Here is a 24,228-nt window from a genome sequence, read left to right on the forward strand (position 1 = left end):
GCTGCTGACTTGATGCTACTGAGAGTGTATGGGGGTGACCAGCCACACTCAAGTCAAAGAAAGGAACTGACCGCTGTTTAAAAAGTCCACTGGGTGCTAAGCATCATGGTAGGAAATTAAGGATGTGATTTCATTAAATCATCTAATAGCTCTTGGAGGTCGGCCTTAGAGCCCACGTTCCAGATGCAGTTGAGATTCAAGGAGGCATAAGTCACTTGGGCAAACTCACCTGGCAATGAAGTGTCAGACCTTCAGTTCAACTTCACGACTGTCTAGCCCCAAAGCCTATGTTCTTTCCCTTCCACTTCTGCCTACAATTCAGTGATGGTTACGTAAGTGCAGTGGAGATACCAACAGCTCTGTGTTGAAACACACACACACGCGCGCGCGCGCGCGCGCGCGCTTGGAAACCAAGACTGCGATAAGAAAGGGCTTCAGAGAAGAGGGGACAGGCAAGGAAGGCTTGATGGGCACAGATGATGCACAGACAGACCAGGGGAAGAGGGAATCACAGGCAGAGGCGGAACACAAAGACCAGCACGGAGGCAAGAAGAAGCGAAGCGAGATCCTCATTGGCCGGGTGAGTGAGTGTGGAGGAGCCCTGGAGCCATCCCGCGTGCCACGGTGAGCCGCTGCGATGGTGTAGCCGGAGGGATGATACGTTATTTTAGAAGAAGGATGATGTGCTAGCAGTAGGAAGGAAGGATGAGGGGAAGGCACAGGGAAGGAAGGAGGTCAGGTAATTCCTGCAGTAACAGAAGACTGAAATGGTTGTACTCGAGGGAACGAGGAACAGATCGTCAACATACACGGGAGGTAAAAACCAGCAAGACTTGGGAAGACTCACGGAAGGTGGAGCGTGAGGAGAGGAAATCAAAAGAGCAGCACCGTGTACACGAGCCTGGGTTGCTAAGTACCTGCACGGAAGGACCCTCGGGAGCAGCAAGGAGTGTTCCTGACTCCCATCAGGACCAGCGTCGCCACGGAACAGGTCTGTCCAGTGCCAGCACTCGGCAGACACCCTGCCAGGCAGGCTTCAGTGTTGCCTTTCCAGGCTCGGTTTGGGGTTACTGACCTTTTCTCTCGCGGCTCCAAGCCCACCTCTTTCTGCTCTGTGAGACTGGAGCTGGGAATCTGCAAGGCACATTATTCTGACTCACGAGCAGGCTGACTTCCTATTAGAGGCTGCTAATGGAAGGTGCCAGAGGGAGAATGGGAAGCAACAAAGAGAAGAAATGGCCTTCTTTCATCTTTTCAGTTCCCGTCTGGGTGGTCCTAGCAACAGAGCACAGCTCCACTCCAGACCTCATTTCCTTTGGCACCCCTCGCCTCTCCCCTTCAAAGCTACCACCAACAAAATGGGTTGTGTTTCCCTGTCACTCAGAGTATCACCTGCAGAGAGCCCGGACCAGAGGACAGAGCCATAGCTTTTCCCCAGACCCTCCTTAGTGGTGGAGCACCGGCAGCTTGCAGCTTTTCCTGGAGGTCTCAGCTTTTAAATTCTGGTCTCCAATTCCTCCTTTTGGTTCCCTGGCCTTAGCAATTATTGCCTCTTCCTGTACTATCATTCACCAATAAGTTATTAATAATCATAATGACTCATGATCAATCATTGAGCCATCGCCACCTTCTTGTTCTCCCAACCTCCCAACACTTACATAATCCAGGCCCCACACTAAATCCCTCTGTTTGAAAAAACCACTGATGATTCTGTGTTTCTAACCAGGCTTTGGGAACTACTTTCCCTAGTACCGGAAGTGGTCCCAGACAACACACCCAAAAAGACAGCTTTGCGTATGTCTCTGGAGGGGAATACAGTGCTGAGCTCCATGTCAGTGAAAAATGGGATGATTCTAATAATCCATGGCAAGGAGTGGTATGACAATTAATTCCTGTATTGCCTGTGCATTCCGGGGAGGAGGTGTCTGTTCTGCCAAGGGTTTGAGGACCCTGCGGCTGCTGAACTTGGCTCCTGAGTTTAAGGACACTGGGTGGGATGGATACGTCTCACTGCACAGGAGAGACAAGAAGAAGAAAGTGAGATCAGGCTTCCCAGACTGCCGTATCAACTCCACTCTGATCAGACAAAAAGACGGGCTTGGTGGCAACTTTCACAGAAGCCCTTACTTCTTGTGGCCACAGGGCACACAAGGCTACGAGTCAAAACCACGCCTTCTTTATGCCAGTTGCCTAATTACAAGTGAACCTGAAGTTATACACCCACCAAGGCTCTTATGGGAACTTCAGGCCACTAACTGGGAAGGACTGGGACAGCGACACTTCGAATGGGGGTACTTGGTTGGGCTCAGACCAAAGTGGGAATCTTCATTCACTAACCATCGTTACTATTATTATGTAAAAAACAAAAGACATTGCACTTAACACAGCTGACACACCAGATGCTGATTGCTTTTGTATTCTTTCCCCCCTAGCAGACTGCATGAGAGCAAGGGATTTTTATTTGTTGCTCTACTCATGACCTAAAACAAGGCCTTCACATAGAAGACACTGAGTAAGTAATTATTGAACAAGGGAGGGAAACAGAAGAAGTCTGGGAGGTAGGAGGGAGTAGGAGGGTAGTAAAGGAGAGTGCTGAAGAATTACATATGTTTATACACTGAGGTATAGACCGGAGCCAATTAGCTGAAGATTTACCATATCAGCTTGGATAAATAAGTTTTTATGCAGTGGGCAAAGGATGTAAAAGTTGCTTAGCTATCCCCTTCGAACCATTTTACAGATGTGAAAGTAGAGGTCTCAAAATATTACCTGACTTGTCCAGGGTGTGTTGCACAAGCAGGAATAGAATCCGGCTTGTCTGAGTCTAGCCTCTACTTTACAAATAATCAAGTGTGGGGCACCTGGGTGGCTCAGTCATTAAGCGTCTGCCTTCAGCTCAGGGCGTGATCCCGGCGTTATGGGATCGAGGCCCGCATCAGGCTCCTCCACTGGGAGCCTGCTTCTTCCTCTCCCACTCCCCCTGCTTGTGTTCCCTCTCTCGCTGGCTGTCTCTATCTCTGTCAAATAAATAAATAAAATATTTAAAAAATAAAAAATAAAAATAATCGAGTGTAACAGGAAGCAGAAGATGGGAATTATGATAACTGTTGACAGTTGAACATCTCTTTATAGTCACTGCGTGTGTGTTTCTGTGTTTAACATTTCGTTTGCGAAGCACACTTACTTAGTGCCAGACACATTCAACGTCCCTCAGATAGATGCCACTTATTATCTCCTTTCAACAGGTTTTAAAATGTCAAATAATCGTATGTATCTGGGACTTGAATTCTACCTTTCAGACCTAAAATTGATATATTTTTTCACTATGTTATCTCCAAACAACCTCCACCACCAAACACAAAGCAAAATCAAACAAAGCTAAAGGACACAGAGAGAGAGGGGGGTGGAGAGAAGCAATCAAAACGATTTGGAGGGTGGCCAGGACATTATGCCAGGCACTCCACAGAAAGCAGAATGTAAAAAAGTAATAGATCTTCAATTCACCAAGTCCCCAGAGTAATGAATTCCAAGCAAACCATATTGTGTCAAAGAGCCTTGCTGTCCATGGGAGTCCCCACTCTCGGCGGGGGGGAAGGAGGGGTGCCCTGTAGCTGGGTCTGTAATTCGATAAGAAAAGAACAGCAATGGAGTTCGGGAAACGGATCGATTTTAATCCAATGCCACCGACAGATCAGAAAGGACCAGACAATCGTTCTTGGGACAGCACGTCTGCATCACCTGATGGCTTACCTGGAGGGTGGTCTACCTTGAATTACGTTGCTGGATTGCAGCTGGCTGGCAGCCTCCAGGGACGAGGCAGGGCCCACGCTCGGGCTTGCATGAAGTGCAGTGTAACACCCCTGTGAGGTCCTCTCCCCAGACGGATAGCACACAAGCTGTGTGCTTGTGGAGGTGTGTGGGGTGGGGACGCAGAGGCCACAATCTACCTCAGTGCTGGCTGGCAGTAAGAGCCTCATGTCTCACGGCATCTGGGTGAAGGAGATCTCCAACCCCAAATAACAGAACAGGAGACGAATGTTGTACCCAAACTACTAACTGATTTGGACAGGATCTGAAATCTTGTCTATCTGACTCTAATACACTTTTTGTTTTGTTTTGTTTTTTAACTAGGTCATACTAGTGCCAAAGAAGTTCTCCAAAAGGAGCCAGGAAACGTGAGTCCATCTCGATAAGTCAGCTACAGGGGCGCACCGAAGCGTCTGAGCCTTTCACGGCAAGGAAGAAAAACAGGAAATAAAAAGCAAACAAAGAGACATTGTGTGATCTTCTAAAATCTTACGTCAAACCTGAAAGGCAGAACTCAAACAAAGAGAGCTTCTAATTAGTCGATCCAAGACATCAATTCAAAACTGCCATTCATCAAATTCATTCAGTCGATAAGCATTTACTAAGCACTGAGTTTGAGAGACACAGTGCTCGAGGCACTGAGAACAGAAATCGTCTCTTGGGGGTGACGGGCAGCAACATCAACCAAAGGAGAGTGAGGACATGTGCCTCCTGTCAGGTGATAGCCAGGTGACGTGACGACAGAGAGGAAGGGGGCAGTGTGCTGGGTGTCCGCAATCATGAGCGCTCTGGGGGCAGTGTGCTGGGTGTCCGCAATCATGAGCGCTCTGGTCTCCCTCCCCCACTCCTACACCTGCCTGCCTGTGGCCTCACCTCCTAGGATCCAGTTTATTGAGCTGAATTAGGGTGGAGCTAATCTAAGGGTAAAATCAGAAGCAGGGAAACTAAAGAACAAAGAGCAGCGGCTCCAGGATTGTTTGTTCCAGCTCTGTGAAACATGGCGATGGTATTTTGATAGGGATCGCATTGAGTGTGTAGATTGCTCTGGGCAACATAGACATTTTCACAATATTTATTCTTCCAATCCATGAGCCTGGAATGTTTTTCCATTCCTTTGTGTCTTCCTTCATTTCTTTCATAAGTGTTCTGTAGTTTCCTGAGTACAGATCCTTTACCTCTTTGGTTAGGTTTATTCCTAGGTATCTTATGGTTTTTGGTGCAATTGTAAATGGGACCGACTCCTTAATTTCTCTTTCTTCTGTCTCATTGTTCATGTATAGAAATGCAACGGATGTCTGTGCTTTGATTTTGTATCCTGCCACTTTGCTGAATTCTTTGAGGAGTTCCAGCAATTTGGGGGTGGAGTCTTAGGTTTTCCACGTAAAGTAACATGTGATCTGTGAACAGAGAGAGTGTGACTTCTTCTTTGCCAATTCAAATGTTTTTTATTTCCTTTTGTTGTCTGATTGCTGAGGTTAGGACTTCTAGTATTATGTTGAACAACAGTGACGACAGTGGGCACCACTGTCAGTGCCCACTGTCATTTTCACAGAGCTGGAACAAATAACCTTAACATTTGTATGCAACCAGAAAAGACCCCTAATAGCCAAAGGAATGTTTAAAAAGAAAACCGAACTGGTGGCATCACAATGCTGGACTTCAAGCTCTATTACAAAGCTATAGTTATCAAGACAGCATGGTATTGGCAAAAAAAACAGACACATAGATCAATGGAACAGAAGAGAGAACCCAGAAATGGACCCTCAACTCTATGGTCAACTAATCTTCAATAAAGCAGGAAAGAATATCCAATGGAAAAAAAGACAGTCTCTTCAATAAATGGTGCTGGGAAAATTGGACAACCACATGCAGAAGAATGAAACTGGGCCATTTCCTTACACCTCACACAAAGATAAATTCAAAATGGATGAAAGACCTAAATATGAGACAGGAATATATCAAAATCCTAGAGGAGAACACAGATAGTAACCTCTTTGAACTTGACCACAGCAACTTCTTGTTAGATATGTCTACAAAGGCAAGGGAAACAAAAGCAAAAATGAATTACTGGGACTTCATCAAGATAAAAAGCTTCTGCACAGCAAAGGAAACAGTCAACAAAATTAAAAGGCAACCTACGGAATGGGAGAAGATATTTGCAAATGACATATCAGATAAAGGGCTAGTATCCAAGATCTATAAAGAACTTATCAAACTCAACACCCCGTCAAGAAGTGGGCAGAAGACATGAACAGACATTTCTCCAGAGAAGACCTACAAACGCCTAACAGACACATGAAAAAGTGCTCCACACCTATTGGCATCGGGGAAATACAAATCAAAACCATAATGAGATACCACCTCACACCAGTCAGAATGGCCAAAATTAACAAGACAGGAAACAATAAATGTTGGCGAGGATGCGGAGAAAGGGGAGACCTCTTACACTGTTGGTAGGAATGCAAGCTGGTATGGCCACTCTGGAAAACAGTGTGGAGGTTCCTCAAGAAGTTAAAAATAGAACTACCCTAGGACCCAGCAATTGTACTACTAGGTATTTACCCTATAAATGTAGTGATCTGAAGGGGCACCTGCACCCCAATCTTTATAGTAGCAATGTCCACAATAGCCAAACTGTGTAAAGAATAGAGATGTCCACCGACAAATGAATGGATAAAGAAGACGTGGTGCATATATACGATGGAATATTACTCAGCCATCAGAAAGGATGAATACTTACCATTTACGTCAATGTGGATGGAACTCAAGGGTATTATGCTGAGTGAAATAGGTCAATCAGAGAAAGACAATTACCATATGGTTTCACTCATATGCGGAATATGAGAAACAGCACAGAGGATCACAGGGGAAGGGAGAGAAAACAGAATGGGAAGAAATCAGAGAGGGAGACAAACCATGAGAGATTCTTAACTCTAGAGAACAAACTGAGGGTCGCTGGAGGGGAAGAGGAGGGGGGATGGGGTAACTGGGTGATGGGCATTAAGGAGGGCACGTGATGTGATGAGCACTGGGTGTTACATACAACTGATGAATCACTGAACTCTACATCTGAAACTAATGATGTACTGTATGTTGGCTAATTGAATTTAAATTAAAAAAAAAAGGAATTGGCTCCAGAGGGAGGTCAGAGGACAAAACTCCTAGAGGTGGGTGTCAGGATGGTTTGGGGAGGGAAGGAGGAGTCAGAGAGAAAGTCCTTAGGAGACCGTCACTGTCTCTGTGATTCTGGAGACAGGCGGAGAGAGGAGGTGAGGAATATTTTTTTTTTAATTAAGTAAGCTGTACGCCCCATGTGGGACTTAAACTCACGACCCAAAGATCAAGAGTCACATGTTCTACTGACTGAGCCAGCCAGGTCCCCCGAAGATGCGAGGATTTTAAAGATGACTTCCTGTTTTTCCACAGAAAACTCTTTTCCCAACACCTCTCTTTGTTTGGGGAGCTTTCCTCACACTTGAATTTCCTCCGTTTTATTATTGGTATTGTCCAACTGTTTCTTCCCAACAGTGATCTCTTTACTGTAAGTAAACTGAGGTCACACGAGGCCCCGGTTTACTCACAGGACAAAATCATCCCCTGAGCATCTGGTACATGCCAAGCACCGAGGATGTAGGCTGAACGAAAACTCACACTCTAATGGCGAGCAAGGCATTCGGCTGCAACTCGCAGGAATAACCCCTTCATGAGGTTTTACTAACTGGGGTAAAAGGCACAGGCAGCGTGTATTTCTTTTGAGGTGACTACAGGCTGTAGATTAAAGAGGAGGAATGGCAAGCCAGGGGGGTTAATGTGACCACAGGCCAGAAACAGATAGGTGACATTAGCCCTCGTCTTCCTTTACCTCCACATCACGTGTGAGGATCTTCCCTGTGCTCTCGACAACATCACACTCTCCTCACTGTGCTACGGAAGAACCTGATTCTCTGCAGAGTGAGTGGTTTTCTTCCAAGGTGATGCAGAGAGCAGAGCTATGGCTGGAAATCCTGTGTCCTGACTCCACGGCCTGGGGTGGGTGCCGAGCTCTCCAAACAGGTAGCAGAGGAGAAGAACACATCGACTCAGGCAGGAGGAGAAAGGAAGGTGATTGCGGGAGAGCTCCTTTTAAGTCCACGGCTTTTAAAATGGAAAAAATACTTTTGAGGATGCCTTTGTGACAAGCGGCCTAAGTGTTTCCGCCATTGAGTCGGGCAAGGTTCTCTTCAAAGGCCAATTCTCCCAGCCAAGAAATGGGCCGAGCTAGGGTGAAGTGGATCACTGGAACACAGCCATGTCACGTCCCACTTTCCCCTTCATCCCTCGCGTGGAAAATCACTGCCCTCAGTGCCTCCCTGGAATGGTGACTGTTTCTGGATTTACAGGCTTAGTGCCACTAATGGCGGTTACAAAATGGCGGTCAAATTCCAGCATCTTCCCCTGAATGGGACCAAGGAGCTTATCCAACGGAACCACCTCATTAAACAGAGGAAGAAACTCAGGTGGAACATAAGATAAAACTGTCTTGATATTACAAAGCAAATACTGTAGAACCAAGACAAATACTAGGGTCTGACTGAGCATGCTTCCTTCCTCTGCTGCCCAACACTTAACAATAAAAGGGGGGTAAGAAAGGATCCTCATAGCCATAGATTTAATTGAAGCTCACTCTGATGCTGTTGGGTTTTCACAGAGTGTACCGCTGGACTTGGAATCAGTAGGGGTGGGAAGAGCTTGTCGTTGTGCCTATCCATGCCAGGTCCTCAGCTGAATGCCCAGTATCCCTTGTATTTGCCACAAGACTGCAGTCTCCGTGCAAACAAGAATTCTGTCCACCAGTTCTCACTTACAACTATCAGCCCTCAGCCCAGGGCTTGGCATGTAGTAGGCATTCAGCCAACATGCTGAGGAAAGGAATGATCTCACTTAAATCTTTAAGAACCAGATGAGTACTAAGTTACATAAATGAGAGAACAGAGTCTCAGCTTCACTGAAGGATTTGCTCAATCCATTCAGGGTGCAAATGTGGGAATTAGAAGTAAGAGTGTGACCTTCAGAAAGAGGAAGTCTTGGGGCTCAGTAGAAGTAAATCTGCTTCATATCCAACAAATACAGTTGTTGGTACATAGGTCCTCTTGAAGTGCTAAGGAGGTTAAATATGTCTCCAAGCAGTTATGTCAGTTCTGCCAGTTTGCTGAGCAAATTCTTTTTAAGATTTTATTTATTTATTTATTTATTTATTTAGAGAGAGAGCACGAGCAGGGGGAGAGACAGACAGAGAGGAAAGAGAGAATCTCAGACTCCCTGCTGAACAAGGAGACTGACACGAGGCTCCGTCCCAGGACCCTGAGATTATGACCTGAGGCAAAACCAAGAGTCAGATGCTCAACTGAGCGACCCAGGTGCCCCTGCTCAGCAAATTTGTGACCATGGGTGGCAGAAGCATAAATAATCATGGGCCCCGGTGTACACAGCTATCACAGATTTCAAGCCCCTGATGTCCAGAGTAACCAGGTTCTCATATTCTATAAATACCAAGTAGTTGATCTAAACACCTCTCTTAATGTTTCAGCTAGCTATGTGAAATTAAGTATAACATACAGTTAAAATAATAATAATAATAATCAAAATATTGATAATGACACAGTAATAATTAGAAGTGCCAGAGCTTTACAGGTTCTACGAGCTTTAAGTGTACCACCTTACTGAATCCTCACAACAAATCTAAGAGGTAGGTTGTTATCATTGCCATAATAATCCCCATTTTACAGATGAGGCAACTGAGAGAGACAGACTATTTAAGTCCAACATACCAACAACTTCTAAATTCTGGCTCTGCTTCTTGTCTGGCATTATTCTCCCTGCGAATGGTTGAGTAGGTGGGTGGGTGGGTGGAAGGGTGGGTGAATGGACGGGTGGTTGGACGGGTGGGTGGATGGGTAGGTGGATGGGTGAACGGATGGTTGGATAGATAGTGGATGGGTGGATGGATGGATGGATGGATGGATGGGTGGATGGGTAAATGGAAGATTGGAAAGAGACAGGAAACAACTAAGACGGTGTCACTTCTATGGTATCCAAGTTGATCCATCATTCACAGTGTGGAGAACTGTTGTGTGGGCTGAGTCATGCTGGAATTGCTGCGGAGGCCAAGAATGGTGGTGATGAATTCAGATATGCCCATCCACATGCAGGCTCCACAACTTACAAGCCATTTGCCCTTGGTGTGACTTCTCTGAGCCTCAATTCCTATTGCTATGAAATGGGGGAAATGACTGATCTACCCAGAAGAGCATATGAGGATCAAAGATCATGCTGGCACACTGTAGGTGCTCTGTAAAGGTATACTGAAAGAATAAGTGGATGAGTCAACAACATAATGGCGTCCCACACATGAAAGGGATCTGAATGAAAGCCAGGATTCTGTGGCTCTGCCTTATGTTATGGTTTGAGCTACAAAATCCCACAAATGCTACAACACCGTGAATCTCCAGATTTATATTTTAAACCCTCATGCATATCATTGGGCATGTAGTCGAAATGTTTTGGCTTTGCTCACATTCAAGTTATCAAGAATGAACTAACTGTTCATTGTGAACCACCAAGCCAGGTAATCTTCCTAATCTTTCGTGTCTCTAAACTGCAGATTTACACTGTGCCAAAAACCAGTGTGCTTCTAAAGTGAGCGAAGGGAGCTGGGTGAAAGCATTTTCACTCAGAGACTGTAAGGTTGGGACAGGTGTTAGCTTCTTTGTGTGTGCTCCTTAATTTAACCCCTGCACCCAGCCTACGGAGAAGGCTTTAGACAGTGCTTCCATGGGAGGAAGGCCCTCAAGGTCATGGGATTCTTGAGGGGTGGGTTTATCTGCGTCTCTTATGAGCAACCCCACTACCTCCAAAGTAAGAATTAGGCACCCGGACAGAAAAAGCAGATCATTTTAAAGTCTTCATAGCCTTCATCTTCACTAGATTATACAGCAAAAGGTGGCTTCCCCATATCCATTGAAGCTCTTTAGAAGCACATCCCTCCCCATCCAAGGGAAGATGAAAAGGATGTTCATGTTGTAAGAGTAAAGCAAAGGACCCAGGTTATGCCCCACATAGATCAGTACTTAGCAAGATAAAGGGAAGCTGAGTGGTGTAGACCAGCCACTCTCCCTTCCTCAAATCATTCCATATTTCTCTTATCTCCTACATGGAAAGATGAAACAAGTCAATGGCCAGGCCACTCATTCTGGGGAGCTTTGGGGAGAATGAAACTGGGACACAAAGAAGATGTAAAGAGAAAAATAAAAGGAACACGAAGAAAACCTTAACGTAGAATGTAAAATACAGAGTAATAAAAGAACAGCCAAAATGTCTCTGGAAAAGAGAGGGGATTGCAACCAAGGGTTGCAGTAGATCTTGGAAGATGACCAGGAGCCAGATAAAAGAGAAAAGTCACAGGATATGTGTATACAAATAAGAAAGAAGAAGGGGCCTGGAGATGTGGGGAACCATGAGAAGTTAGAGGCATGTCCATCATGGCGCACAAGAGAGCCACGGGTGCAGAATCCTGCAGCATCTGGGTAGACTGTGGTCGGCACTGTGTGCCACACCAGGTCTTACCATACCATCATTCAGGCCAGAAGTTCTCTAAGTGTGAACACAAACCAACTGCTTCAACATCACCCAAAGGCAGTCACTGAAAATTCAGACCCCAAGCCATTTCCAACGTGTCATGGGCTGAATCATGTTTCCCTGCCATGGACTGAATGTTTGTGGCCCCCAAAATGCACACAGAGGTTGAAGCTTAATCCCAGTGTGATGATGGTATTTGCAGGTGGGGCCTTTTGGAGGGCCCTGGTTTGGATGGGGTCATGGAACATCACCCAAAGGCAGTCACTGAAAATTCAGACCCCAAGCCATTTCCAACGTGTCATGGGCTGAATCATGTTTCCCTGCCATGGACTGAATGTTTGTGGCCCCCAAAATGCACACAGAGGTTGAAGCTTAATCCCAGTGTGATGATGGTATTTGCAGGTGGGGCCTTTTGGAGGGCCCTGGTTTGGATGGGGTCATGGGGATGGAGCCCCCATGGTGGGATTAGTGCCCTTTTAATAGGATGCAAAACCAAGAGCTCTCTCTCTCTCTCTCTCTCTCTCTCTCTCTCTCTCTCTAAGGAGGGTACAATGAGAAGTCAGCCATCTGCAACTCAGAAAAGGACTCTCACCAGTCTGACCACGCTGGCACCATGATCTTGGGACTTCCAGCCCCTGGAACTGTGAGAAATAAATTTCTCTTGTTGCTGAGCCCCCAGCTGATGGTATTTTGTGATAGCACCCCAACTGACTGAGACCCCCAAATTCATATTAAAGCTTAACTTCCAGTACTTCAGAGAGGCACTGTACTTGGCGATAGGATCTCCAACAAGGTGAGTACGTGAAAATTAAGGCCATGAACGTGTGCCCTAATCCAATCTGATAGGTGTCTTTATAAAAAGAAGAAAAGTGGCTGCACCAAGAAGTACAAGGAATGCAGTGCACAGAGCAAAGACCAGGTGAGGACCCGGGAAGAAGGCGACCACCTGCACGTCAAGGAAAGCGGTCTTGGAAGACACGAACACTGCTGACACCTGAACTTGGATTTTATCTTCCAGAGCCATGAGAAAATAAACGTCTGTTATTTAAACCACCAGTGTGGTATTATGTCATGGTGGCTCTAGCAAGCCAATACGTGAGGCTTAACCAATCAACATGGCGGAAGGCAAATGACCAGCTCTGGTGCTCCCCACGCCCCAGGTGATTCTCAGTTACAGTCATTACACTAACTCGGCAACCTTCCACCAGGTACTGGGGAGCCAGTGTTGAGCAGGGATCTGCTATCTGTTTTTCCTTTTATAAAGATCTCCATCATCCCCTGTGCTTCATAGTATTTACAACAATGGTCAATTTTACATATAGGTTATATGTTCTCATGAGCATTTTATGGCTTTCTTATTATAGGTTTCCACACAAAACTGTAAGCTCTGTGAATGTAGAGACCATGCCTTTTTCTGTTTACCTGTGAAAACTCAGCAGTTAGCACAATGGCAGCCTGTCACATGGAGCAACTCAATGTTTATCCCATGAATACATGAATGGATGCACAGATGAATGCATGCTTACAGGAGTCTGAATGACAGATTAGGAGCAGGGGATCTGAGAGAAGATAGCAGAATCTTAGATAATTCACACGAGGGGATTATGGCCTGAACTACAAAGGTCAAGGTCACTATGGGGGAGAAGGAACAGAATCAAAAGTCTCTGGAAAATACTTCCTGGATAGGGGAGGGAGTAGACCTGCCCAGAGAATCCCATGCTTCCTTCCTGATACCAAACCTAGTACACATCTGGCCCACCTCCCGTCTGTGTAAATAAAGCTTTATTGGAACACGACTGCAGCCATTCATTTATATATTGACTGGGGCTGCTTTCTCACTACAAGAGCGGAGTTGAGTAGTTGTGACAGAGACCATATGGCCTGGGCAGCCTACAATATTTACTCTCTATCCAGCCAGTTACAGAAAATGTTTGCTGACCCCTGACTTTGGGGCTCTTTTAATTCTCTGCTGTTTTAGGAATTACACTGACTTCAGAGAGAGTAACGAATGATTTTCCTGCCAGCACGTGGCTAATTTAAGCAGAGGAAAAGTGAAATGTGGGATTTTTGACTTGCAAAATTGCCAGCATTTGCTGGTGGCCACAGAGCACACGAGTGTGGAAATTCCTTACACAGACAAGCCCAGGCAAATACAACAAAGTCTTGGCTTCCGAATCCACACAGCCCCCCCAAAACACGCTGACAGCCAAGGAACTGGGGAAAGTTATGACCACAGTGGCTGTGAAATTCTGTGATGATGCATGACAGGGACTCAGCAGAAATAGTAACTGATGGAAGAACCAGAGAAAGACAGACATTACCACACTCACGCTCTTCTCCATTAACCGCAGCCAGGATCCAAAACTCCAGTGTGGGGCATTAAGGAGATCTGTTGATTTTGTTCCAGAGCCACTTCTCACTATTGCCAAAATGCTATAAGGGGAAAAAGCCAGATAAACAAGGCAGGAACAGCAGTGGGGAGCTGGCAGGAAGACAGGCACGAGGCTGGGTATCGGGGACAACTGTAAACCTCCAGGACAGCGAGATTGGGAAATCAGAAAGCTGAAAAGGCACTTCAAAAAATCCTCCAATTTCTTGCCCAGTCTGCAGACAGAGAGGGCTGCTTTCAGATTATCAGCCACCGTGAAGACCTTCAACGTCTTATCCACAATCTCCTTAAGGACCAGGCTGATCCTGGGAGACAAGATCGTGTAGATACGGTATCCAAATATGGCGAACAGTGATGCAGGGTCAGTCTTACCCTACCCATCCTCTTCAAGGACAACTCCACCTTGAACCTAAGCTCTGAACAGACTCAGATTCAAATCCTGACTGAGTAGGGCCCAGATCCTGCAGAGGGCTTCCCACATCCTACAGCCAAAGCTCTTATATTCAGAAAACTCAGGTTTTCCCGTCTCCTTTTTCAACCTCATGCACAGGGAACTGGAGAAATAAGAACTAGTCTGTAAGGGTCACGTGAGCATCACGATTGGCTGTAAGCGTGGGTCCAAAGCGCCCTTCTTTAAATCGCAGGTGACCCGAGGGGGTGACTTCGTATCCCTGTGCTGGTTCCTTCAGCTGTAAATGAATATAATAATAGCACTTCCCTCCTGAGTTTATTACGAGGATTACTTGATTTAATAAGCGCAGAAACACTCTGCAAGAGCTGGGCTCCCAGCAAGGGCCCTATCAGTAAGTCGTGACTGTTGCCTCCTTGCTTCACCTGCCAGCGAAACAGCGCGAGCGGGACGCTGCGCTAAGCACTGTTCTTTATCACCACAGTCTTCCTCACAGCAATCTCTGAGACAGAGGCGTCACCTACATTTCTCAGACGAGGACCCTGAGGCACAGAGAAGGGACATAACATGTTCAGAGGCACACAGCAGGACGCAGAGGAGCCAGGAATGCAAGATTCTGTGGACTGCCTGGCTTTGAAGCCCATGAGCTTGAAACCCAGTGCCATCTTGGTATTTGCCCAAGTCACCCACGGTCCCAGGAACGGAAGCCTTCCTTCCAAGCCTGAAACACAACTCTACAGGGTGAAACACATCCACCTGGAAGTGGAGGAGAGCAAAGAGCTGAGCAGAAGTCCTGGGGCTGTTCACAAAACAGGGTATTAACCCAAGCATGGCAGACGCTATGGGCTGTCTAACCGAAGAGCTATTCATTCCTGCTCTCCTCCTCTTGCGCTGGCCTCTCACGATAAAGGTTAGGCAAGAGAAGACAGAGATTCAACACCCCTAGCATTCCCTCTAGTTAAAACAGCCATGCAATCTTGCTTTGGCTAATGAAATAAAAGGAGAACTATTCTGAGAGGCTTCTGGGAAGATTTTTTGTCATTTTACAAAGGGACAGATGAGGGAGGAGAGTGTCTGAGGCTGTACTCCCCTTTCCTTCTTCCTTGAACACAGATGTGACGTTTGGAGCTGCGGTCATCCTATCGTGACCAAGAGGCCACAAGACCATAGCTAAGGATTGTAAAGGAGAACTTCATTTGGAAAACAGAACAGATCCTTTTTCATAAGTTTTGGGGGGAAAAGGTCAGGAATTGATTACCTCCAGGCTTGTTAAATAAGTAACAATTGAAGCCACCATGAGTCAAATCTTCTGTTACTTAGAGCTGACGGTAATCTTGGATGTGATGATGACGAGCTCCAAGGCAGCTCAGAGTGACAGGGGAATTAAGTACTTACCATGAACCAGGAAGTGGGCCAGGTGCAGGGGACAGGTCCTTGCTCCCCAAGGACATACTCACCCTCTGGGATATCAAGTCTCATTTGCAAAAAAGAAAATAAAACTAGATGTCAGACAACGTCTGTTTCAGTCTGGAAACTTCATGCCCTTTTGTAAGGAGGAACTATTGAAAAGGATTTGAGCAGTAGTATAACATGATAAAGGCGAAGTGTGCATACAAGAAATCACCTGGCAAGGCAGTTAAAGATGGCCTCGGGATTGACATATGACTCACTCTTGGTTTCTGAACTCATGTTAAGGTATGCAAATGAAGTGTTAACAAACATCTCGCTTCTACCGGGCTACCATATTTGGGACCTTTAGAAGGTTTCATTTCTTCCTCATGATAACCCTATGAAATTAATAGCTTACTCTATTGAACAAAAGATAAAGCTCAGACTTCAAAAGTCTAAGTCAATCCAGGACCTCACGGCCAACGGTAACTGTGTTGGGATCCAAACTCCGTCTATGGGCCATGGGCCCAGTGACCCTGTCCCCTGATTCTTCTCAAAACCAGCACATACTCAAAAATGATGCTCCTCCCTCCATTGCATTCTACCCACCGGGGTGGGAAAGAGTTGCTAATAGCCACCCACCTAGAGCAGTGTGACTCACGTGGCCATCATCCCGCTCGAATGACACAGATACCATTACGGAGCTGCTGGTCTCGTCTCAGAAACCTGGGTCAACTTCATGGTTGGCCCGATAGGTACAAACACTAATAATGATTAGTATATATCTCCAGCCATCCAATGTCCATGTACGTGTACATCTCCTCTTTCCCCCTCCACTGATTTCCACTGTATCACACACTGAAGGTCGTTTGGGGACAGCAGAGTTTGTTCTATTGCTCTTTGCATTTATTTTTGCTCTTGTAGCTCTGCAGAATGCTTTCCTATTTGGTAGAGCAAGTCACATCCAAGTTCTTTCAAGGATTCAAGAGGGTGGGGATTAAGGGCCCAGTGTTCCACCATAAACTAAGCCATCTCCAAGAGAGGCAGTCTTACTGCTGAGCACATATTTGCAAGGAGTCAGGAGAGAGCTGTAGAGCTGTGGGTCTCTAACCCTCCTCCTGAGGGCCTGAGGCTAGAATGGCGCCCCAGGGCACAGGCCAGAGGTGCACAGGGTGAAAGTCAGGGCTAGGAGTGAGGCTCTGGCCCCCCAACCCATGTATTCAATCCAAGTGAATTTCCTCTCTGTCTACTTTCAATATAGGGGGTTTCTGTTCAATTTCACTTGAAAAACAGAGAGTTGGTGCCTTTTCATAACTATGGAAAAGAAAAATGCTGGGGAGTTATCTGTCTGGCAAGGACCAGCCTGTGATACAAAGAAGCAAGGTGGGTCAAGATGCAGACATAAGAGAAGGTGGATCCAGAACACGCCTGGATGAGGGGCCACCTTAGGGAGGATAACAGTAGTAATACTGACAATCACAGCAGATAGTTGTAACAGCATTTACTAGGCACTAAAAAAAAGCAAGTTTTATGCCACAGCCTTAAGGTGCATTATCTCATTTAATTTCCTCTGCAATTCTATGAGGGAAGTACTTGCCACCTATTTTTACAGGCAAGAAGCCAGATGCAGAGGGCTTAAGGAGCTGTATTCACTCATTCCACACCAGATATTATCTGACTGTCAAAACCGTGGGCCAGCCCCCACTAGATAATACAAACGAGTAAGGTGGGCCCATCCTTGACTTCAAGAAGGCTGCAGTGCAGCATGAAGAACAGGACATGGTTAAGATGTCACTAAGCAAAGGTCAATCAAGCAGATATGGGAGGTCGACAAGATGCCTAGGACAGGTTCTTCACTCCCTCCTGAGCTGGGCACGGGCATGTCCTTGGTCTGCTTGTTCTGTTCCCAGGGAGCGACTCCACAAACAGTCCCCTTCTCAGATACAGACCTCCAACCAGAGCACGGCTTCTCAAAGTCCTCCCCTCAGGGTTCTGACGCCAAAAGAGAACACACGTACCCCCTTGGAGCAAGAGTTCCATGTGCACCACTGAGCCCTCTGGCTTCAAGAAAACCCATAGGGAGGGGTCTCTTTCAGTGTCTCCTAAACACGTAAAGAGTTAGCCTTAGCATTCGGGATGAGGAGAATGTTCTGAGAAAGGAGGCAAGGCAGCCGGGAGGTTTGCTGAAACTGCAGTGTGATTCGAGATGGAAAAAACCAGGATGGAAGGGTTTCAGGATTCTCTGCCATCATCCCAACAGAGATCCTTGGGGCTGGAAGACAGTGGGCCCGCTGCCCGGATCGCTAGAAAAACAAGCCAGAGCCTATTCTCGTGGAAAAGGCATCCGCACATTCTGGAACGCTGCATCAGGTGGCGAGACAGGCGCACAGCCCGCCCCGGGCCCTGGAGTGGGGCAGCCGCGGTGACGGGAACCATGTCCTTCTGTCCCCTGGTGCTCGGAACCTGCCTGCCTCACCGTAACACTTCAGCGAGGGCAGAAGAACGCATTCCGAGGTCGGGACAAACTATCGGCTGTACTCATTGTTTAAAGAACAATTAATGAGGAAACAGCAGCACGCTGGAATCATCAGCTCGAGGGCAATTTTGCAATTAAGAAAATTAAAGGCTGCAGCTTCAGGAGACAAAGTGTCAAGTCGAAAGCAGGAAGAGAAAAGGATACCTAAACTGAGCCGGGCTGGCCCTCGTGGCTTCCAAGTAAATACTGGGGCGCCACATGGGTGGTCCTGAGCGGGGGAAAGGAAGCAGCAGCATCTCCTGACGCTCACACGGTCCGTGCCCCAGCCAGCATCGCTCCGTGACCCATCCTGATCCTGGAGCAGCAGGTGCATAGGAAGCACCGGGTCTGTGCCGGGCCCCACATGAGGCTCTTCCGGACACATAATCTCAACTCATCTCCACCTTCCTGGGAGGGGACAGTCGTATCCCCAATTCACAGATGCCATGCTGGGGGCTACATAAGGCCAACGACTTTGCCTTAAGATCAAGAGGTAAGGGGCTGGGTTATAAGAAGCACTCAGGGCTGTCCACGTCGGAGACCTTGTTCTTAAATTCTGTTGAGCTTCCTCTCTGGAATCTTCTTTAATGCTTATCAGTCCATTCTCACCACCGGCAAGTTCAATCTCCATTCTTAGGCCCACTGGGGTGCTGTCACCCAACCCCCTGTCTCTGCCCAGCCCTCTCCTCACTTCATGAAGCCACAGGCAGCCAGTGGAAGCTCGAGGAACTGCAAACAGCCGACACTTCTCTCCTGTACTGCCCGTCTGCCTGGCACCGGGCCGCCTGCTCAGCCCTCATGTTCACCTGGGCAGTGCAGAGTAAGGCGCCTACAAGTCATGGAGAAGACTGGCCCCTGCTCTTGACACCTTTCTAGCAATGCAACTAATGGCAGGTCAAAGCAAGCAAGAGAGCTGCTCTGTGACCCAGTTAAAGAGAGTGGGTCAGAATCTCGGGCTGGAGGAGGAAGTAGGTCAGCGTCAGGCTGAGAGGGAAGGAAGCCCGCACATCAGACTGGAAAAGCTTTGTGAGTAAGTGAGAGCGGGAACCAGCGCCTAAGAAGGGCAATGCCATCAGCTGGGAAGGGACATCCAGAGTTGGTGTAAGAATCAAGGGGCAGGGGTCACCAGAAAGCCCACTGGCTGATACTTGTGGAAGGGCTGGTGTCTGGCCCCGGAAGTCACTCACTAAAGTGTGCTTGAGGAATTAATGATGGAACAACTGAATTTAAAACACTAAAAAATGAATGACGTCTCTTCTGGGATGAGAGGTAATGGGAGATAAACACATCTATGCCAATGGAACTAGAGTGGGTTGTAAGAAGCCCAGTTAACCATACAGAGCGCTGGGATGTTCTGTTTCATTTACTTTGTCTATCTCGGGAGATGAGAGAATGTCATTTTTGCATCCACCTCTGCTGTGAAAGTGTTTTTGTTCCCTTAATGAGTATGGTGTGGCAAATTTATAGAAGCCTTGCTTTGATGATTCAGGATCAGGCAGTTGTGAAACGCTGCCTATCATCACACAGAAATGTGTGTTAAGGAGGCATGACAAAGCAGGAAGAAGGGAAGCACATCCCAGAACTAAAGACGGTGAAAACGTATGCTTCCTGGTTGTTCGCCAGTAACTCAGCTCTTCACCCAAAGGGCAAACTCCAAGTAAGTCCCTTGGTCACTAAAGTTCTATGGAATCTTTGTCTTCCCCAAATATTGACCAGAAGATTGCACCTGGCCTATGCTATAAACCTGCAGAAGGGACTGAAACCCATGGTCTGTGATTCACCACGTGCTACCCCATACTAGTGGTTGACCAGTTCTGCCCTAGAGTTCACTTGGGGCTGAACAGAAATAAAACCTTTCTCTAGAAATGCAAAACAAATTAAAACCATCCTTGGGGTAATATTGCTAAAATATTGAACCTGAATGTTCTCCCGCCTCTAGATCTGTGCTATTCAACACAGGTACATGTGATTTCTTAAATTTACATTAATTAAGTAAAATAAAAATCCCATTCTCTTGGTTGTATGAGCCACATTTCAAGTGCTCAATCATCACATGTGACAAATGGTTACCATGTTGGATAATGTATCTACAATATTTTTATCATCACAGAAAGTTCTATTGGACAATATTGTCTTAGACCTGAGTTTTAGCCTTTCGTAAATACAAGGGACAGAGACCAAGGTAAATAACATTATAAGAAAAAAAGTCATCTTTAAAAAGGGGGGGGGGCTGCAAGGGGGGGGGCTGCATGGCTCAGTGGGTTAAGCGTCTGACTTTGGCTCAGGTCATGATCTCAGAGTCTTGGGATCAAGCCCCACATCAGGCTCCCTGTTCAGCAAGGAGCCTGCTTCTCCCTCTCCCTCTGCCACTAATCCCTGCTTGTGCTCTCTCTCTCTGTCAAATGAATAAATAAAATCTTAAAAAAAAGAAAAAAAGAAAAACAATCAGACAATTCCAGCATGTGGGAATCTTTGTAACCCAACTGGCCTACACTCTCCAATAGTCAATGTTACGAGTGGAGGGCTGGGAAGAGAAAGTTGAAGGACTGTGCTGGACCATGGCACCCAGCTGTGCAAGATTTAGAATCAAACAATCGGGTGTGGCCTTCCAATATCCAGTGAGACGTGGTGCTCTGTGAGCTCAGACTAAATCCTTCCACTAACTGGTATATGTGCATGTGTGTATAGTTTTCCTTCTTTCAACAGCTAGGCTACTTAAGACTTTATTCTTTAACAAAAACAGTCAGGCAGGCTATTCCTAGCACACATCTATCATCTCATGGGACTGCAACTTTTACTCTGCTACACTTAAACCACTCTTCTTATTTCAAATTTAGACTTTTACCCAGCAAATAAATACCAGGCATTACCATTCATTTCTGCCTACCGACTTGTTCACTTTCCATAAAACAACCATCTCTGTATTACAATGGTTTTTGTTTGGAGATCCATTTAAGCGCTTTATTTCATTTTCCTGCATTGTTTAAAATAAAGGAAAATGGAGAAAATAAATATGCTAATATTAACTATAATACAATTAAGAAAAACACGGAAACAGCATGAAGTAAACCAAACCTCTTCAGTGTGGTTTGGATGCATATTGGAAGTAAGCTAGTTGATTATACGCATAATTCTGAGGGAAAAGAAAATAATTTAAAAATCTACGCAACACTGATAATTTATTGTTGAAGATTATATAACCAAAATGTAAAAAGTTAAAACAGAGGAAATGGGGATATTTTAGAAAGTTATACATTCAGAGTCACATCACTAAAATGTTCTCTTGATCCACTAGAGAATTTCAGAAGCTTATACATCATCTCATAGAAAGTCTTCTCCAGATTCTTGGTTAAGAAAATTTAAAAACCGGGGCGCCTGGGCGGCACAGCGGTTAAGCGTCTGCCTTCGGCTCAGGGCGTGATCCCAGCGTTATGGGATCGAGCCCCACATCAGGCTCCTCTGCTATGAGCCTGCTTCTTCCTCTCCCACTCCCCCTGCTGTGTTCCCTCTCTCGCTGGCTGTCTCTATCTGTGTTAAATAAATAAATAAAATCTTTAAAAAGAAAGAAAGAAAGAAAATTTAAAAACCTATGGGGCACTTGGGTGGCTCCACTGGTTAAGCATCTGACTTTGGCTCAGGTCGTGATCCCAAAGTCCTGGGATGGAGCCCTGCATCAGGCTCCCTGCTCAGCAGAGGATCTCCTTCTCCCTCTGACTTTCCCTCTGTGCTCTCCCTCTCTCTCTCTGCCAAATAAATAAACAAAAGTTTTTTAAAAAGAAAAGAAAAAAGAGAATTAAAAAAACACACCTAGTCTTCCTCCTGTCAACTAAAAAAACTAATTTGTATAGAACAGAAAACAGTAAAATTGAAAACAAGAAATCAGTAGAGTAAATCAATGAAACCAAAAGCTGGTTCTTTGAAAAGATCAATAAAATCAATAAGCATCTAGCCATGCTAAGAAAAAAAATAAAGAGAGGACATCATTACAGATCCCATGGACATTGAAAGGATAATATATGAATCCTATGTACATCTCCATGCCCACGAATTTGATAATCTAGATGAAATGGACCAATTCCTTGAAAGACACAATCAGCCAAAACTCACACAAAATGAAACAGATAATTTGAATAGTCCTAAATCTATTAAATAAATTGAATCAATAATTAATAACTTTCCAAAATAAGAAGCACCAGGCCTAGATGGGTTCACTGGTGAATTCTAACAAACATTTAAGGAAGAAATTGTACCAATTTCCTACAATATCTTTCAGAAGATAGAAACAGAGGGAATACTTCCAAATTGATTCTATGAAGAGTGCATTACCCTAAAACCACAACCAAAGACATTATAAGAAACTACGGACCAATGTCTTTGACAAATACAGATGTAAAAGTCCTCCACGAGACATCAGCAAAGTGAACCCGACAATGTATAAAAAGAACTTTACAACGCAGCCAACTGGGATTTATCCTAAGTACGCAAGGTTGGTTCAACACTCCAAAATCGATTAATGTAATCCATCATATCGCTAGGTTAAAGCAGAAAAAGCACATGAATATATCTATAGATGCAAAAAAAGCATTGGACAAAATCTAACACCATGCCTGATAAAATCTCAGGAAACGAAAATGATGAAACTCCTAGAACACAGGAGAAAATATAGATGGCCGTGGGTTTGGTGATGCCTTTTTAGATACAACCTCAAAGGCACGATCCATCAAAGAGAGAAATGATAAGTTGGATTTCATTAAAATTAACATTTTTTTTTGCTCTGCAAAAGGCACTATCAAGAGAATGAAAAGATAACCACAGACCAGGAGAAATATTTGCAAAGAACATATCTGATAAAAGACCGCTATCCAAAATATATAAAGATCTTGAGTCTAAAGCTCAACAATAAGACTAACAACCCAATTTTTTAAAATGGGCCAAATACCTTAATAGATACCTCACCAAAGAAAATATACAGATGGCAAATTAGCATATGAAACCACATCATACATCATCAGGGAGATAGTAAAACAACCACGCATCATGACCACTGCACACCTATTACACCGGAACACTGACAACACCAACTGTTGGTGAGGATGTGGAGCAACATGAACTCTCACTCGTGGCTGGTGGGCACACAAAAAGGCACAGCCACTGTGGAAGACAATTTGGCAATTTCTCACAAAACTAAGCATGCTCTGACCATATGATCCAGCGATCATCCTTCTTGGCATTTACCCACAAGAAGCGGGAAACTTATGGTCACATAAAAACCTGCACATAGATGTTTACAGCAGCTTTGTTCATAATTTCCACGACTTGGAAGCAACCGTATGTCCCTCAGTAGGTTAATGGATAAATAAAATGGGATACAGCCTAGGTAATATCGTTCAGTGCCAAGGGGAAATGAGCTATCAAGCCATGAAATGACATGGAAGACCCATACATACATATTACTAAGTGAAGTAAGTCAATCATACTGTATGATTTCAACTATAGGACATTCTGAAAGAGGCAAAACTGTGAAAACGGTAAAAAGAGCAGTGGTTGTCAGGGGTTAGGTAAAAGAAAGGGAGGACTACAAGTACAGAGGATTTTCAGAGCAGTAATACTATACTATAATGGTGGATATGTGTCATTATAAATTTGTGCAAACCAAGAGTATGTCAACACCAAGAGTGAACCTTATGGAAACCATGGACTCTAGGTGATAACGATGTGTCAATGTAGGTCCATCAGTTACAACAAATGCACCAGTCTGGTGGGGGAATACTGATAATAGGAGAGGCTAAGCATGTCGGGGGCAGGAGGTATATGAGAAATCTCTGCATATTCTCTTAATTTTGCTCTGAACGTAAAACTGCTCCAAAAAAAGTCTATTAAAAACATTTTTTTAAAAAAGAAATACATTACACTTTGTTTGGATTCTGCTTAAAAAAATAGCTATAAGCAACTTTCTGGAACAATTGGAGAAATATGAATGTGGAATATACACTGAGTGGTATGAAGGAATTGTCAACTTTCTTCAGTATGATGATGTCACTGGAGTCAGACTGAAGAACATCTTTTCCTAGGTAAAGTATGCTCAAGTATTTGGGTTGTATTGTC

This window comes from Ursus maritimus, unplaced genomic scaffold (assembly GCF_017311325.1).
Source record: "Ursus maritimus isolate PB19 unplaced genomic scaffold, ASM1731132v1 scaffold_9, whole genome shotgun sequence".
Taxonomy (NCBI): domain Eukaryota; kingdom Metazoa; phylum Chordata; class Mammalia; order Carnivora; family Ursidae; genus Ursus; species Ursus maritimus.